This window comes from Leiobunum rupestre, chromosome 1 (assembly GCF_980474605.1).
Source record: "Leiobunum rupestre chromosome 1, qqLeiRupe1.1.hap1, whole genome shotgun sequence".
NCBI lineage: Eukaryota > Metazoa > Arthropoda > Arachnida > Opiliones > Sclerosomatidae > Leiobunum > Leiobunum rupestre.
Window position 1 is genome coordinate 21,137,292 of NC_143384.1, and position 6,257 is coordinate 21,143,548.

Below are 6,257 nucleotides of genomic sequence, written 5' to 3' on the forward strand. Positions count from 1 at the left end.
CTCATAAGTTCCATAAAATTGACGATATTCGACGCCATTGAAGCTTACGGTCACTCCCCCCCTCTTGTACCGGGGAAAAAGCAGACCATGATTCCCGCTGATAATCTCGACATAATAATTGTCCCTAAGTTGAATTAAATATATTCTTGGTTACACAAAATATAAAAAAAACCGAATGGCCGCTGATAATAGATGGCGTTAAATAGTCGAGGTGTCCCGTATTTTGCAGAGGCGCCTGCTGAAGTGTAGCTCATTGCAGCAGAACCAAAAAAACCACCTCTTTTCATCTCCCGTTCTGTACTCCCTGGTTTCTATTTGGTTTAATAGTTGATTTTATAAAATAAAAAGTGGTCTTGCCCAACTTGTTAAAATGTTGCTCTTACGTCACAAGACCCAGCTTTATTTGTATATTCTTCGCACGTGCGATTTGCACGCGCGCTAGAAAAAGCTATTCTCCTCTGGCGACTGTAGCGCGCGCTCGTAGGCTTGTCAAAGTAAGAGACTGTGACGTAAGAGCAACATTTCAACAAGAAGGCCACGTTAGTTTATAAAAAGAACTATTGGCATTCTTAGCAAATATCCTGAATGCATCTAATTAATATAAACAATTTAAACAAAACGAAATAATATGCGATGGCCGGGAATCGAACCCGGGTCAACTGCTTGGAAGGCAGCTATGCTAACCACTATACCACCATCGCCTTCAAATCGTATCAAGATACCCTTTGATACGCGAGTTAATTGTACAGTAAATACACCATCGTCCGCAATTCCGTGGAGTAGTGATGACGTCAGCGTGACGTCGGACTACAACCAAAACAAGAAGAACACTTCAAGGAGAGATTTAGACGTTTTAAAGAGTTTCTGATACTGTCTATCAGCGATTAGATAAAAATCGGTAATCTAAAACAGTGTGACTCGTTACTTTGTTTAAAGGGACACCGAATCGCTTTAAACATTGGGGACTTATTTTAGGAAGCGCCTCCTATTCCGTCATGTGACTCAGATAAACTTTCTGCTTACCAAAACATATTGTGTAGTACCACCCTCAAAATTGAAAACATTCTGCGGACATTTACACTTATTTCTAACGTTCTATTACGAAATAGCATTGCCTATTCAAGACCGAATAATATCTATGCGCCCCTTTGGTTCGCCTTTGAAACCTAAATAGGTAGCGGCTAAAGCAGACGCTAATAGTTTTTCATCATCGTTATTCGTAAATTTGACTTAATAAATAATAACACTTGCATTTTATTTTATTTTTCATCGTTTGCTTATATTTTGATAAGTTTATTCAAGAAAAAAATTCTTATTGACTTTTTAATTTGTCTGTAGCAGACGCAACCTCGAAGAAGCTAGCGCCGTTACGCCATATAGACCAACGGGGTCTCGATCGAGAAACGGTTTGAAAGAATTTTTGGATTGCCTCCAAAATTCGTCTGTTGCTGACGTCACCCAGATGAGATCCCATTGATTTTCAATAGGATCTCATCTCAGTGACGTCACGATGTTCGTTAGCAACGAAGTTACCAACCTTAGCCCTTAGCAACCACAGCGTATCGAGGCAAAAAGCCAAAAAGAGCAAAATTCGAATTTGACCGTAAAATGGCCAAATTCAAATTTCGCGCGGTGGAATGACCGGAAACGATCTGAGGCATCCTTGCGCCGATTGTACTATATATTTTGTCTTTCTTAGCCTGCAACTCACTATAGTAGTAAAATGTACACGTGCATTCGGAGAAGCTACACTCCATTAAAAATTAAAAACCATTCTAAAGACCCCTTTTGGTTTCACTTTGCCCCCTCCAACTTCTAGAACGTTCCTACGCCCCTGGTCCTGTTGCTATATCAATTTGGACACTGGGGGAACTCAAATGTTGAACGTTTCCCATAATATTACCGATAAATCTGCAATGACCTTCGAGCGATACTTTCGAGACTAAAGGTACACTACGAAGACTGCGTCAGCAATTAAAATACCAATAACCAAAAACCACCCTATCATTTCAAATGGAAAATCATCCCAGTTCGCCCCCCCCCCCCCCCATCTAGAATTAGAATTAGAAGTTCTGGCAAAACTTCGGCGACACCGAAAAATCAAAGGGGCGGATCTCGAGTACACAAATTAAATTAGAGACGCGATTTCTGAAACGCTGCACGGATTAAAATGAGGAACGGAGGGAGGCTTGCACGGGGAACCGACTTACTCCGTTACAAATTAAACTTCGGCTATATGGGCAAGGTACACACCGCCCTCTGTAGAGCGAATTTGGACACGAGAAGGCCAATTAAATGGTCCAAGGAACCCCCGGGGTGGACGGGGAAATTTGGGCGGCGTCCCGCTTAAGTTGTTCACGACGTTGGACATTGCCGAACTTACAGGCGTCCGCTATCGACAACGCTTTCTAGGCGTATCCGTCGAGAAACGGCGACTCGCGGCTGGGACTTACAAGCTAATAATTATAGGTTTTTGCAAACAGCGGAGGAATTGATTTTAGATACATCATTCTGTACGGGGGGGGGGGGGACACGCTTGCTACGTCTCTTCTAGCTTTTAACAACTATTATTAGAACCCCGGGATACAATAGCATTCTAGGCCTTTGTCGCTGAAGACTTCGCGTTGAAGGTTTGTCCAAGCGGAAACGAACTTTCACAAAAAGGAGAATTAAAATGATCCACCGTTTATCGGTTGAAGCGTCGCCAAGGAATTATATGCTAATTAAGGAGTTTTGGATTTAATTTTACAATAAAGACTTCATTTCTTGCTGAATGTCTCGATAGGTGGGTTTACTGATGTATAACTGGGTAGTAAGTCACAGGGGCAGGGCGAAATTAGGATTGTTTTTAATTTCAGAAATTCTTGAGATGGCGCCACTAGTACGTTTTCGCTACAATTTAGCAACTACTGGCGCCATCTCTCGATTGAAAGAAGATAAAAAAATCCGAGTTTTTGCTTACCCCTGTAAAGCAAACTCTGCGTCGAACGAACTGTAAACCGAAAGTTTCCTCAAATGCCAGAAAATTTATATATATTTTTTTTATAGTTGACAAATGGTCTGATGGTTCTGGACGTTGTAGACCAATGAATTAATGAATATTTATCGAGCGATATTTATTGCCTTTTTGAAACGAAAATATATTTTTTTGTCTTTATCTGGATTCGCGGGTACAAAAGTACTACAAATACATATATGTCAAAGGGAAAAGATTCTATCACAGGGTAACGCCATTAGAAGTTTATTGTTAAATACCCGAAGTGTCACCAGATGGCACCAGCAGTTTGAATCGTCGAATTGTTACATTCTCAAAAACCACAAAAGATTTATTTTATCGATGAACATTTTAGATAAAGTTGAATTTTTTTGTAATGCAATTGGTAAGTATTTTAATAAACTCCATCTACTAAGACTAATATAAATAAAAGCATAAAAACTGAAGCTAAAGGTTTTTTCCCTGTAAGCAATTTGCGAATATTTTCGTGAAATTCCGCAGATTAGAAATAATTATTCTTGCTGCAACGGAACAAGCGGTTTGTTTAATATTTGGATGACCATTTGGCAAGTTTGCTACATCACCTAACGCTGGAAATTTGACCACTAAATTACGTCCTTAAAGGGATTTTAAAGCAGAATTTACTAATTATTTTTTCTGCTGATATTTAGGATGAACAGTCTGTAGGAGCTTCTGTTTCTACCATCACCGGATTAAATTGGAGGAAAACCCCTATCATACTACACCGGATTGCAGATTTGGCTGAGTGTGAAATGGGGATTTGAATTGAAGTCAGTGCATTTAAATCAACTGTTCCATTAAAGGCTTCTTTACAGTAAGACGCAAAAAATTACCCTTAGGCAAAATTAAATGTTTTGCGTAGATGCTCACCGTGAAACCAGCTATAAAGCTTGGTATGACGTACGAGAAGTGACTATTCACAAGATAGGGGGACACAAATTACACTGAACAACAAACAAAATGTTTTGAAATGTTTCCTAACCCAATTGAACTATTTCGGACAATTTTTGGGTCAAGAAAAACGAATATGGCAATGAATTTTTTTATTAACTACCGTTTCCAAGATACATAATACATAGACATTGTCATTAATACATAATACATAGACATTAATACATAATACATAGACATTAATACATAATACATAATACATAGACATTAATACATAATACATAGACATTAATACATAATACATAGACAATAATACATAATACATAGACATTAATACATAACACATAGACAATAATACATAATACATAGACATTAATACATAATGCATAGACATTAATACATAATACATAGACATTAATACATAATACATAGACAATAATACATAATACATAGACATTAATACATAACACATAGACAATAATACATAATACATAGACATTAATACATAATACATAGACATTAATACATAATACATAGACATTAATATATAATACATAGACATTAATACATAATACATAGACATTAATACATAATACATAGACATTAATACATAATACATAGACATTAATACATAATAAATAGACATTAATACATAATACATAGACATTAATACATAATAAATAGACATTAATACATAATAAATAGACATTAATATATAATACATAGACATTAATATATAATACATAGACATTAATACATAATACATAGACATTAATACATAATAAATAGACATTAATATATAATACATAGACATTAATACATAATACATAGACATTAATACATAATACATAGACATTAATACATAATACATAGACATTAATACATAATAAATAGACATTAATATATAATACATAGACATTAATACATAATACATAGACATTAATACATAATACATAGACATTAATACATAATACATAGACATTAATATATAATACATAGACATTAATACATAATACATAGACATTAATACATAATACATAGACATTAATACATAATACATAGACATTAATATATAATAATAGACATTAATACATAATACATAGACATTAATACATAATACATAGACATTAATACATAATACATAGACATTAATACATAATAAATAGACATTAATATATAATACATATACATTAATACATAATACATAGACATTAATACATAATACATAGACATTAATACATAATAAATAGACATTAATATATAATACACAGACATTAGTACATAATACATATACATTAATATATTATGGGCTGTTTCTAATGTTTCGAAGTAAAATGATAATCGTATGAAACGAAGCAGCCGCACGCAAGGGGAAATAGGTCAGTAATAGAGCATTCGACTGCGTATAAAGGGTTTCTTAGTTCTTAACCGAAATCCCCCTTGGTGGTTTCGCTTTCTATTGACAATTGATTAAATTAATTAAATCAATTCACTGACCATTAAAGAAAATGTTTCGGGCTCAAAATTAGCTGATATTAATGTATTTTTGTCTGCTGAACACGAATATGACAATAAAAAATGTTGGTTAGCTCTAGTTTGGAAGATACAATCATAATGAGTAGTGGTTTTAGGCAATCGAATCGGGTATCGAGTACCAATTTATTTTCATCGAGTATTCGAGTCGAGTAATATTGAAGTCGAGTAGAGTAGTCGAGTACTTGATTAAAGGGAAATTTTATCTTATTCGATTCGAGTATTTAAGAAAATACCTCGTGTAATATTTTTAAGGAATCGGGTGATCGAGTACTTTATTAAAAGCTGGTTATATTCAAGAAATTATAAAAATAAAATTTAAAATTAATATAAACTAACTTTTAATGCTGAAAAATATTGTTTTAATTTAAACGAATCACAGTTTCCACAGCTTAGGTAACATTATAGTGACTAGTAAGATATAAAAGACTACAGGACTACTAGCCTAATTATAGTAATTAATAGTAAAATAACATTACAATATATTTTTTTTTAAACTATAATAATGTACCGTTAAATCTCCTGAGTCTAAATTCCGGCCGACATCCGAACTCGAGAAGAGTCACCAGATCAAAGCAAATCTTACAGCGTTTTCCATTTGATTGCTTGAGATTCGCTCCGAATGTGTCTCTGACGTGATAGATCTCGCCCCGATCGACTAGAGTAAAACCGCAAATGGAACATTGGTTGTATTTCGTCTGGTAGTAATTTGAATTTTCGCGTCTTGGTCTGCCATTTTGCCCAAAAATTTTTAAAGGATCACGCAAAACTTTGCTCTGATCTCGATCTCGATCCGTTGATCTGTTTTGGGCGATCT

The 6,257-nt window shown here is 34.7% G+C and overlaps 1 non-coding gene across 1 annotated transcript; it reads right to left on the reverse strand.

Annotated features, from left to right (window-relative positions):
- Nucleotides 1–629: 629 nt before the first annotated feature.
- TRNAG-UCC (transfer RNA glycine (anticodon UCC)) lies at nucleotides 630–701 on the reverse strand. Its single transcript has one exon. It is a non-coding gene; the product is annotated as a tRNA-Gly (tRNA).
- Nucleotides 702–6,257: the final 5,556 nt, after the last annotated feature.